The following is a 13309-nucleotide window of genomic DNA, read 5'->3' on the forward strand; positions in this document are numbered from 1 at the left end:
TACAAGGTCTTTTGTAAAGGCTGAACAGCATGTGGTTTGTTTTGTTTTGTTTTGTTTTTAATTGTACTTAATGTTCTTAACAGTTTGAGGAATAATGAATATTATCATCTTCTGGTTTAGAGCTTACATTACAGGTTCTTGAAAGATACAAAAACTTAGCTAGAAGAATTTATAGTCGAGAGGAGCTGCTCATTGTAGCTGAAGCACTTCAGTCCATTTGGGGAAGGAAAATTGTACCTGCGGATGTCATACAATATAACTGAAGGAGTTTGTGGTAAAATTAGAGGTTTCTGGTGAAACACAAGAAATTTAATCAGCTCAGAATGCAACACTTAAGGTGCTTTTATATTCATAATGAACATTATTACTTGTTTTTTGCATTGCTACATTATGTGTTTGGATTTTAATGGAGTGTAAGAATCGCATAAATCGCAGAACAAATGTCTGTATGGCGGCTGACTGGTCCAGAGGAGATAAGCACTGGCCGTGGCAGTCAGCCAGATTCATTGTCATTCAGTGTCAATATAGATTCTGGCAGTTTAGAAGTGAAAGGTCAGGCATTATTATGAGAGTGGAACCAAAGGGCACGTTGAGTTACAGACTCAGTCAACTGCACATTAAAAGAAGGAAAGGGAACTTTTGTTCTGAATGTTAGTAGCCCTCATAAATACAGTTTTAATTTTGCATCCTATAGTGTTTTCTTCCTTTTATTTTACGTATTTTTAAAATATTGTCTGTTTTAACATTTTGGTTTTGTTGACTACGTGGCATTCTGATAGTGTTTGTATAGGAGTTATGGGGACACTTCAGAAATGTATTAAAATTACAAATTTGTATGTTGGACTCAGGTGGTTTATTACGCTGCATACCAGGGCATTCATTGAACAGTATCACCAATACTGACAGAATCACCATTCTGTCAGCAATGTATTACTTGTTATGCTGCTGTTTTCTTAGCTGTGTATTTTCTATTTCATTTCTTCTCCAAAATGTTAGAGAAGTGCATCTGGTCTCCTGATGCTCAGAAGAGGAAAGTCCGTTACTAGTGCCGTGGAAGTCTCTAGTAATGTGTTCATTGAATCCAACATTTCCTTAATTAAATTGCATTTAAGACTAAAAAAGAATCCAAATCTTTGCAGAAAGGATTTTATCAAGTTGTATTTGTAGGAAGGGTTCTTTTTGATTTAGAATACTCTCAAAAATTAGTAGGCAGCCCAAAAGTTGCAGTCAGAGTTATCATCAAAGGCAGCTGCAAATGAGTAGTCAGTCATTCATAAACAGTGGAAGGAAGAGAAAGCAAAAATTGCATCTCTGTAGGTCTCTCTTTAAAATGTAGACTTACTGTTTGCTAAAGAGCAGGAAGTCAATTTATGTAAGGTGAGCTTAAGCTGAAAAGTGTTTTTCAGTCTTGAAGTGATTAAGTAGCATTTGCTACAAGCTTCAACCTGACCAGTGAAATATGCTTGAATGAAATATGCTTGCTCTCTTACACTGCCTTCTTTAAGCTTTACTCCTGGTTTTTGAAGCTGTTTGCTATAATTGGACTAGACTTTAAAAATGATTTATTTCAGCTGCTGTTTGTTAAGGCAAAAAAAGCCATATTAATGATCGAGATGTACAGTCCTTCATACTCTTTACTTCTGGAGAAGTTAAATAGTTAATAAGTTTTTACATTAAGTTATTACATGAGATCTGGATTGTAGATGAATTAACCTCTTTCTAAAATGAAGATTGCATTAAGTTTTTATTTCAAGCTGTCTACAGATGCAACCACAACCACTTTATCTGTGTATTCGTGAACTTTTTCAGGTGAAGCATATTTGCCATTTTTCCCTTAAATGGAAGCACATACTCTGTAGAACAAGCTGATAAATAAGAGTTGCTGTGGTTGTGTACATCTATACACTTTATGAGTTCTGTTTTTCAAGGCCTTCAAGGAAACAATTACTTCAGATGCCTTCAGACTTACTTTCTTGCCAGCACAGTTTATGGCCTGTGTTATACCTTGTTCATGAAAGTTTAATAAAAGCTGCTGTGAAATTTGCCAAGCCTTTTCATGTTATATAGAAGGAAAAAAAAAAAAACTATTTATAGTTTTAATATGAGTTTGCTTATAAAAATTCTATCTGTTTTTACTGAGGCAGAATTACATTGGGATGTAAGAGATCTTTGCCAGCCATTGGAAGGCAGAGGATGAAATGTTAGCATCTTGTGTAAATTAGTGGAATGTACTTCATCTGCTTGCTGTGAGCAGTTGTGCTCAACATGGCAGGATTCCTGAAGCAAGAGTCAAATAGCAGCTATTTTACATTCCCTTGCTGAGCTGATGAGGGTGGGAATTGATCCACTGCTTTTGTTAAGAAGCTGTTTCTGTTTTAATGTCATATAGATGGTACACCATCTGATCGTTAGATGCTGACATTTTATTTGGATTCAGTACAGTTTATACTCTCTTGTATATGATAAAATATGTTGAACTGGATAAAAGCTGTGGATAACTATGCAGTTATAGTAAATGCTATATATCAACTGGATTGTAATGTTAGTCCAATTGCAAGCTCCTTGAGATAAACATTATGATGTTATATCTTTGAACATCATTTTATGTTACCTATACAGTTGGTCAAAGTTCTTGACTTTGCTTTGTTGCAATTGAAAAGCATTGCTCTCGTGGTGTCTTCACTGCTATGTTAACACACTCTCGTGTGTTTGAGAAATACAACTATCTTTTCTCTGTCCTGTCTGAAATGATATATTTTAAAATTATTCTTCTTCTGTATCCTTTTAATTGTGTCTAGCTGTCATCTTTTTTCATAGTTCTGTAGAGTTAAGACTCACTACTGATTAGATTAAAGTAGATTGATTTTGTATCCCTCACTGTTCATTAGCCAACGTCATTCTTGGATCATGAATTTCAGATAGATGACTGAGTTCGAAGTGCTTAGGACTAAAAGAGTCTCCATCTATGTTTTTATTTTTCCTCATTGTCTTCAGCTCATAAATGTTATAATTGTTACCCTCTAATACAGACTTCAAGATTTTTAGTTTTTCTGCATCAGCAGAATCTTTCTGAATTCCCCCTCCCATATTGCCTTACCATTTTTTTTCTTTCTGCTGCAGGAGAGAGTAGGTAAAAACAGGATGAAAAAAAAACAGATATCCTATCAACATCACTTCCTTATATTCTTTGGCAGCATCATCAACAGTATGCACGGAGTAAAATGATTGTTAGTAGAGAAGCAGTTAATGTGTCATCTTTGCTTCTAGTGCTCTTTCAGAAATACAGACCATGCTAGTTATTCTTCCTTGGGTCTTTCTATTTGTTTTTAGTATTTAGTTATTATTTCAGCAGCAGATAATCTGAAATAATTGCAAAATTTTTTGAATGTGGATTGCAGGACAGTAAGTTCTCCATAGGAACATTTACATTTTAAGTAAGCTTTTTGAACTTATAATTTCTCATTCACGTCAAGATTTTAGATGTAATTTTAAAGCTTGTTATTTGGTAATCATAAGCAATGTCATTTTGTATTTATAAAAAAAAAAAAACAACAACAACAAACTAAATGTTAGAAAAAATACTGCTGATAGAGAAGCTGAATCCTTGAGAGAAAATACACAAATCCTCTCAGAACAGGACCTTTTTAGGGGAGGTCACTGTTCCCCTGCAAGCTAATAGATCTCGCAGGCTTCATTGTTTCACCTTTAATTGTCCAATTTTTGGAGATGGGACATTTTTATTTTGTGTGCTGTTTAATAATAATATCAAGTTTTCTCTTCAGTTGAGATAGCCTACTTGGTTTTCCAGAAGTCATACAAACAATTTCTTTTTCAAAGGCTTATAAAGAAACTACGCTTTCATGAAAGAAGGAGATAGATGCTCAAATGGATAAATAACTATTTATGACTTAGAAAACAAAGGGTACAAATACATGCTGTTTTCACAGTGGAAGTGGGTCACTAGCAGAGGTTCTGAGGTCTGTGCTGTTAAATACATTCATAAACGATCTAGAAAGCATGACCAGTGAAATGTCAGTGTCACCCCAGATGAAATTCAGTATAGATCAATAAGAATTGTCAGGAGAATGTATTGATTTGTCTGTTATAAGAGGCTCTGAGAAGTTCAAGAGAAGTTTCAGAAAAGCAAATGGAAGTCTTGGAATTCTTAGGAAAGTAACAGAGACAAACCAGAAAATGCTTATAATGTCACTGCGTTTGTATTATCTGTCCTTGTCACCTCCTCTGTGCTTCAGAGAATCTTTTGTGGCAGAGCACGGGCATCTGCATTTATAACTTGCATGTGTTGCTGAAGTTCTAGTATTTTTTTCCTGCGCCCTAATGGAGTGTCTTGTGCACATCCAGAGGTGTGTGCACCCCAGTTTGGAGGTCACCACTATAGGTTCACTTGAGTTTATATATTAGAAAAAAAATGTTCACCTCTTTAAAAAAATTGAATTGTCTTTTTTGAGTATGTGAGTAAGACAACTTCAATTAAGTTTCCTTTCTCCTTTTCTCAGGTCTTTACATTCTTTCAGTTGTTTCTGCTACTAACACAGACTCAAATCGTAAAACTGCCAAAATGCGAAGATTTCTCTTTTCCTCACCAGACTCCATCCTCTTCCACCAAATAGCTACCTCTCACACTTCATTTTCACTAGCTACAACATATAACAGGGAACAAGCCTTACTTAGGCTAAGCAGAACACTCTTTGATTTGTCATATACATTTCTATTTGATAAATTTGTTAGACAGTATATTGACTGGTACATGATTGTTCAAACACTTGTATTGGAGTATTTGTTAATTGATAGGAGTCTTGAATGGAGAATATAGCTGTAAATTATTTGGAGAGGTGCATAGTGAAAGGATAAAAGGTAAGCCACTTGGAATAACTTGCCTATCAGAAGAGGTGTGTTTTTAACCTGTCAACACTGTATTCTACACTGCTTGGATATATGTCAGGAGAAAGATCTACTGTTTGGAAGTTCATTCTAATCTTTCAGTCCCTCTGAATTAATGATCTCAATAACTCATTGCTCCAGTAGATTTAAAACTAAATATGGCTTATGTAAAAGAAAAAAAAAAAAAAAAAGAAAGTCTTTCAATGTCACTATTAAGTTCATAAAACTTACTTCTGTTGGCTGACTGCTGGCTTTGGTATTTTGAAGGAGCTAATAGCAATGCACAGTCTCATGGTTATTTCCAATAAATGGTGTTTGCACCCCTTTGTGGTAAGATACAAATCTCCTTTTAGGAAGTGATTGAGGTTTGTAGCTAAAGCAGATCTGAGCACAAACAAGCAAACCACTTTCCCTTGGGGAATATAACAACTTGAAACGGAAACTGAGGAAGAGACTCAGGAACTGCCACAGGTTGCAACTGCTGTTTGGTAGCATGATTCAAACCTGGAGACACTGTTATTCCAACTGAAATCTGGCTCATGCTGACTCTTGAAGAGGCCCCGAGAATGTTTTTGTTAACCTAGTTAAGGTGTGACTCGTTGCCAAAAATAAGTTTGGAGATCTTGCCTGCTTCTTAGGACATAAAAACTCCTATCACTCGAGTTTGTTGGTGCAGGTTATTCTGGTTTTTCCTAGTTTGTGGTTTTTTGGTTTGTTTTTTTTTTTTTTTTTTTTGCTTCCTCTTCTTGACTCCAGTAAACTCTTACTCATTTCCTCTCCAAATGAAACAATTACAGTCTTTAATCTCTCCTTATATGGAAGTCTCTTCCATACCTTCAGTGGTTTTTCTTATCCAACAGGTTTTCCCTCTTACCATCCTTCTTTTTGAGTTGGTCTCACAGAAACTGAACACAATGTCAAGTGAGGAATATTAGTGTTGCCATTTTCCAATGTTAATTTCAGTCCCATTTATTTTTGTGCATGGGTGAAATCCTGAGTAAACTTATTAAGTCAGTAGGACAGTCTTGTTATCTTCAGTGGGGCACCAATATATTCTCTAAACATTTTGCTTATCTTTGACTTTCAGATCTACCTGGCGAGGCACTGGAAATGTTTCCATGTTGAGTCATTCTTGAATTGTTGTAATCGATTTTAAAAAATCAACCACAATTCAGAGCACATATAAGACAACCAAGTGATCATGCCCAGTCACCATGAGTTTATGAAAGGCAGGTCCTGTTTGACCAACCTGATCTCCTCTTATGACTAGGTGACCTGGTTGATGTTGTGTACTTAGACTTCAGTAAAACCTTTGACACTGTTTCCCACAACATTCTCCTGGAGAAACTGTCATGGGCAAGCGTACTCTTCACTGGGTAAAGAACTGGCTAGATGGTCGGGCCCAAAATATTGTGGTGAATGAAGTATAATCCAGTTGGCGGCTGGTCACTAGTCACTAGTGGTGTTCCCCAGGGCTCAGTACTGGGCCAGTTTTCTTTAATATCTTTATCAATGATCTGGATGAGGGACTGACTGCAACCTAAGTAAGTTTGCAGATGACACCAAATTGGGTGGGTGTGTTGATCTGCTGGAGAGTAGGATGGCTGTACAGAGGGATCTGGACCAGTTGGATCATTGGGCTGAGGCCAGCTGTATGAGGTTCAACAAGGCCAAGTGCCAGGTCCTGCACTTTGGTCACAACAACCCCAGGCAGAGCTACAGGCTCAGGGAAGTGTGGCTGGAAAGCTGCCTCGTAGAAAAGGCCCTGGGGATGTGCATTGACAGTTGTCTGAATATGAGCCAGCAGTGTGCCCAGGTGGCTAAAAAGGCCAACAGCATCCTGGCGTGCATGAAAAATAGTGTGGCCAGCAGGATGAGGGAAGTGATTGTCCCACTGTACTCAGCTTTGGTGAGGCCACACCTTGAATCCTGTGTTCAGTTTTGGGCCCCTCACTAGAGGAAAGACACTGAGGTCCTGGAGGGAGTTCAGAGAAGGTCAACAAAGCTGGTGAAGGGTCTGGAGCACAAGTCTGATGGGAGGCGGCTGAGGGAACTGGGGCTGTTTAGCCTGGAGAAAAGGAGGCTGAGAGGAGACCTTATTGCTGTCCACAACTACCTGAAAGGAGGTTGTAGTGTGGACGGTGTTGATCTCTTCTCCTAAGTAGTAAGTGATAGGACAAGAGGAAATGGCCTCAAGTTGCACCAGGGGAGGTTTATGTTGGCTATTAGAAAAAGTGTCTTAATGGAAAGGGTTGTCAGGCATTGGAACAGGCTGCCCAGGGAAGTGGTGGAGTCACCATCCCTGGAGGTGTTTAAAAGACATATATATGAGGTTTTTAGGAACATGGTTTAATGCCAGAGTTTGGTTAATGTTTGGACTTGATGATCTTGAGGGTCTCTTCCAGCCAATCCATGAACTAAGGTGTTGCAGATTTTTGCACTTGGTTGAAAAAATGAGTAAATTCAAAAAGAAATAATTCTGTGCCAGGATTTCAAAAGAATATAAAGCCTACTGTACTGTACAATTTGCAGGTTTGAAGCTGTGGAATCATTCTCAAATGAATAGAAGTCCATTAGAGTTGAACTTCAGAATGTACACGTGAATCAAGCTTATTGACCCATAAAAATTATTTTTTTATTAAAACTCTCTGTAAAAGCCTGAGCTAGCATTGGACAAATTATTGCAAATGGTTTATTATCTCCTACGATTTATAGTTTGCATTACCTCACCCATGATGTGAAATTTAAACAATAATCTGTAGTGAATCTACATACTAGATTTTATTTCAAAGGAGATCAAAGCATTTACCTTACTGGATGCCTTCCCCGCTGGCTCATTTGCTCCCTTCCCAGCCTTACATTCGGTAGCTCCAGGAAAGGCTGGGCACAATCTCATGTTTGTTCCTGCTGTCCTACTGCTTGCAGCTCCCAGTCTTGTATGTCACCAACCAAAATGCATGGATGTACCCTGGCTTCCATCTCCCTGAACTCTTGGATCTTCCCCCACTTTAGCATCTTACCTCTAAGCAGGATGTTCACCTTAGTTTTACAGTCCCCCTTCCTCCTCCTGAAATGACTGCATCTTTTTGGGGACCTTCTTTTCGTTCTAGACCCACAAGTTCACAGTGTTTCCAAACTAAATAGTCCACATACAGAAGCACAACTTTGTGATCAGCCATGTTGCTGATATTTCAGTTTCCTGCCTCTGTCACTGAAGGACTGAGGACATGCCACTGCTGCTTAGTCTGGATGTTTTAAAAAATTTCAACTAGCCAGTTCTAGTTGCAGTTAGCAAGTAGCAGGCTTCTTTGAGAGTTCAAAATTCAAGTCTGAAAATTTATCTCCCCCTCCATTCCTGCCTCCTACAGCCGATTACCTGCCAACTGTTAGTGTTAGTAATTTAAGCTCTTTTTTACTTAAATAATTTGGATAAAACAATAACAGATAAGGAAAACAAAATTATACTTGTTGGATTAGAAGGATTTTCCTGCATGCAAAATTCAGAGTGCTGAAGTACTCACATACATATCCAGAAAACTCACTAGATCCCCTTTTTCCAAGTTTCCCTATTTTTGAGCAGACCAAATAAAGAAACAGAGTGATTACAAATCTGTACATGTCTAGATGTTAGGAAGTTACAATTTCCATTATGTATCAGGATATTGATAATCTTAGTTTAATTTTGTATCAGATTTCAAGATGGAGATCAGAGATCAACTCTTTGGTTTGTATGAACTGCCATAGCTCTGCTGACTTTGATAGAACTCTGAAAACTTAGATTGTCTTTGCCAGGGTGGAATATCAAAAAGAATAAAATGCTTTCTCTTAGCCCAGTGAAATAGTATATACAGTCATAAACTGTTATGGTTTAAGTGGAATAGTGTTATAATTGTATGCTATATTTATTTTTTAAGTGGTGAATACCAGCAATTCTTGTAGGGAAGGACTCAGTTACAAGCGCCTGTGAGAAGTCCATGGCATACGTTACTCTTAAAGGCATTCAAATGGGAGAGCGTAGCAGAAGAATGTCTGCTTTTCACAACGGCATGCTGTTGCTAATCATGTGGTTGATGGTTTCTTGCACCATGAGAGACGTGGATGCTCGATGACAGCTCCCATTACGTGAAGCTCTGTTGCTTATAATAGCAGGACGTCACCTCTGCTAATAGTTCAAAGCCCTTTTGGACTCAAAAGGATCGGTAAATAATTTGCCTCTTTCTGAATGCAGGATCTTGCTTCTTTGAGTTGCAATGGCTTCTTTGTTCACATTTCCAGCTGTGCTGATTGATAGATCTGCTCCTGAGCCCAGAACAAGGAGTACTCGCCATTAACAGCCAAGTCGTCAGCAGACTTGATGAAATAGTCTTGTCATAACTGTTGTAGTTTCAATGTCTGTTTTGCTGATAGTAGGAATGCTTAAATAGATGATGACAAGTTAGCCTGAGAGCTAACAGTGTAACAGTATCGTATTAACGTAACATTGCAAACTTTTCTGCAGAGTAGTAAGTTTTTCAGGGTATGGTTGTAGGCATACTTGGAACCCCTTCTTTAATGCACAGTTTTACATACATCCATAAATCTGCCTTTGCAGCATCAGTGCTCTGTCAAAGCATAAGGATAGCCTGACATTAGAGAAGCTTTTTTGTTAATAAGAAAGGTCTCAGTTTCATTTGAAAAAAAATATGTCTTTCTCTTTATCAAGAGGGTTTTTTTCAGTGAATAACAGGAGTATTCTGAAAGTTAAAACCTTGATTGTTAGTTGCTATATGAAAGCCTTTTTTTGGATGCATAATCTTAAAAAGTTATGAATTACAAGATGATCCAAGAAGTTTAAAAGAAGAACCTAATTCATATATGACTGCTTCTAGAATTGCATGTTTGGAAAATTTAAGTCATTCTAGGTTTAGCCATAGAAAGTTAACTATGCCATACTGGTGGCACAACAAGAAACATGGATTACCCATGTTTATAAAGAGTAAAGATTTGTGTAACTTGCTCATTAACATAGTTTTTTCCAGTTCAGGTCCTAATGAGACACTAGTTAGAGTGAATAGTGCTCTGAAATAACATCATTTAATGACACAAGCAAACAAAATGCTGGTCTGCAGAGCCCGCTGAGAGCATGTAAATCTGAAACATAGAAAAACACTATTTACCTTAAAAATTAAAACCCAAGACACTTCCACACCTTTCAACAGACTGGAACGTTGCCAAAACAGTTTCAAAAGACAGAGAAAGAATGATGTTTTTTGTTGTTATTGCTATGTTCTGCAGTATTTACCAAATCTAAAGCTTTCTCAAAATAAAATACGTATTTTCTCCCTGCCTTTTTATTTTTTTATTTATTATGTCAGAATAAAATAATACGGCTTTTTTAATATACCATTATATAAAATGATGTAAATTCCAGTTTTGCAGCGAGGACTTTTGAAATGTAGAATAAGAACGGTAATTTTCATTGCTTATTTTTACCATTGGTATCCTTTTTTGATCATGCTGGAAGCATCATAGAACTTGCCTCAGTTACCTTTTCAACTAACAGATTGGTGCTCCTCATCTAGCAGTTTGTTGTTAAGTTCAATTTTGTGCTGACCTTCTCTATGGTTAGTACCTAAGAGTATCTTTAAACTGTGGAGTAAATCCTCTAATAGTGATTTGTTGGGATGCTCGCCTACACTCCCCAAAACCCCATACAAAAGTAGGCTCAAACAGTCCTTGATTGTTCCCTGAAACTGTTTCCTGCCTTCCCATCCTTTGTCTTTGGTTTCTGGAGCTTCCAAATATAGCTTTGAGGACCCTTCAGTTCAGCTCCTGCTCCCTTATTGACACAGAAATACAGTTCAGATATTCTCACACTTGATGGTAAGTGAACAGTTTTGCCGGTCAGTTCACCCCTGCTGAGCTTCAACTCCAGTATATACTCACTGATGTAGCAGATACAGGAGGGTGAGGTCACCATGAAAACAACAGCCTAACCTGGTGCAGAGCTGTTTAAATGCAGATGTAATTCAGCACAGACAATAATCCCGGTGTCAATTTGGTAATCGCTTAAACACTTAAGCAAAATTTAAGTTTCCACTGAAAGGCAATTTCTTTAAAAACTGATAATCTCTGTTTGGCAACATGTATTGTACAAGAAATTGTAAGCACATTTAAAAGGAAGGACATTTAAACGAAAAAATAAACTACATATGCAATACTGCACGTGCATTTGTAGTAACTGATACAGTAACTGTGAGTTCAGTATTTTAGGAGTTCTTTTTACATTTGATTTCTGTCTCCCTAAAATTGTGTTAATGTTATTATTGCTAAGTGTGGTGGTTTTTCAATATCACATATATTTGTAATGTGACCTAAACAAAAGATATAATAAAGTAATTTCTGAATTACTTTTTTTTTGCCTTGGGAGTAGACACATTTTTTATTAGGAGAACATGAGCCATGATAACACATTAATTAATTTGCAGGGAGATTGGAAGGTTCAGTTTACAGCTTTAATGGAAAGAATATAAATTATTTCTTTACCATTTGTGAAAGGGGGTTAGGGGGTAGAGAGAATGGCACTCATGAACAAAACACTTTCCATCCACTTAAAAGCTTCAAATGGAACTGAATTTGGAAGAGAGTCAAATGATCGGATCCCTAAGGCAAGGGAGGTAGGAGGTTTTAATTTCAGATTTGCTTCTACAGTGATATTGATATTTATTTTCTCAAAAGCTAGTATTTTAATGTAAAGATAAAGTATTTTTAATCTTATTCAATATAGAATTTAAATACATATGTAACTTCAGGTAGGTATTCAAGGAAATAGGCATAAACTTACATATATACTTAAATACTTTTCTAGATTGAGACTTACAGTAATTTTATTTTACACATTTCTCTTGTTTTAATAGTGCTTTGATTATGACTTGTGTGCTTTCAGAAACAACCTCAGGAAAGAATGTTTTTATAAACAAAAAGTGTGCATCTCCAAAATTCACATTTATGTTGTCGAAATTCATGGCTATCATGCTTGAAGGTCCTATAGTAGGGTCTTCCTTGTCTTTTTCCTTGGGGAGAAATGCGTGCTCACTGAGTATCTTGTTTTATTAAGCTTTTTGGTTTTCTATTTTTTATTTGCAAATTCAAACTAAAGAGATAATAGCAAAGTGTACATTGCAGTTCTGTTGGAAGCTGATAGGACATGGTGTTTCAGTTTGTATGCTTGTCCTTCAGAAGACTCCCATATATATAACTTCTCCATGATCATTTTGTTATGTGAAGAAGTGGAGATGTTAATTGCAATATTCTTCATAAAGCTGTAGGTAGATATGCTATGCAAACTCCAGAATCAAGAGTCCTGAACAGAAAGGCTGAGACTCTGAATTTAGACTGATACTCTGAAGAAAACAAGTAGAGAGATTTGAAGGTTTAGTGATGTGTTTACAGTGGTCTGCATTGCTGAGGAGATACGTTGTAGCGTACTGCATGGCTGGAGATTGCAAAATGGTGAAGACCATGTCTTCACGTGTGTATCACAGTTTCAGAGGGGAATGGAGGGTGTGAATTACCAAGGCCCAAAATGACTCCTTGGTAGTAGACAACAGAAAATATTCCTGTCTGTGCTTCCATATGAGACAAGAGTGGAGAATCCAACCTGTAGGCTGACCAGCACAGATGTTCACGTGTATTTTCTATTCAGAGAGGTTACAGCATGACTGTGAACTCCTGAAAGTGTTGTGTTTGCTCCTCCTTCTCCAGTACAACTTTTCTTTAGGTTCAGTGTCATTTGTGTCTGTAATTTGATCTCATCCAGCTGCTGGGCTGTTGTAGGTCAATGGGTATCCATATGTGGTAGGACCATAGAGGCACCTTTTCCTCCTGGTGGCTTTATGCTGATATAGAAGCCGAGATAAATGAATCCTTCTTGAACTCTACAAACCGATGATGTACTGGGGAGGTGGTGTACTAGTTTCTACAATATATCTTCAATACGAAATTAAATAGGGAAGTTAATTGCCTGTATTTTGTTCTCTTTGTACAGGTGAATAAAAAATACATACTTTTTATATTTTAAATAACATCAAAATACATTTTAAAGTTTGATTGCTTGACCTTTCACACATAGTCTTTGATTCAGTCAAGATTGCAGAAAAGCATCTGGCCATATGCACCGAAAAGGTGGTTGACTTTCAAGTAGACAAAGTAAAATCACAATAAGTTAGTAATGTCTTGATGAGTTGTGTTTTCTAGTATACCAAGGAGACCATTGCCATTACAGAGTGAGCATTGCCTTAACATTGAACTTGACTACTGTAGTGTGGAAAAAAAATAGAAAGATAACATACTTGAACAAGTATCCTTATGTGTTTGGAAGCCCTTGAGGCTGAAAATTGCCTCGCCTAATGTAGTTAAATAAATATAA

General features: G+C 37.1%; 1 protein-coding gene across 2 annotated transcripts in view; it reads left to right on the forward strand.

Moving 5' to 3' along the window:
- The window catches only part of PRKD1 (protein kinase D1), a 136019-nt gene that overhangs the window by 77910 nt on the left and 44800 nt on the right, over positions 1–13309 (forward strand). The gene's annotated exons all lie outside the window — the stretch shown is intronic.

Source organism: Columba livia, chromosome 5 (assembly GCF_036013475.1).
Source record: "Columba livia isolate bColLiv1 breed racing homer chromosome 5, bColLiv1.pat.W.v2, whole genome shotgun sequence".
In the NCBI taxonomy this organism is placed as follows: domain Eukaryota; kingdom Metazoa; phylum Chordata; class Aves; order Columbiformes; family Columbidae; genus Columba; species Columba livia.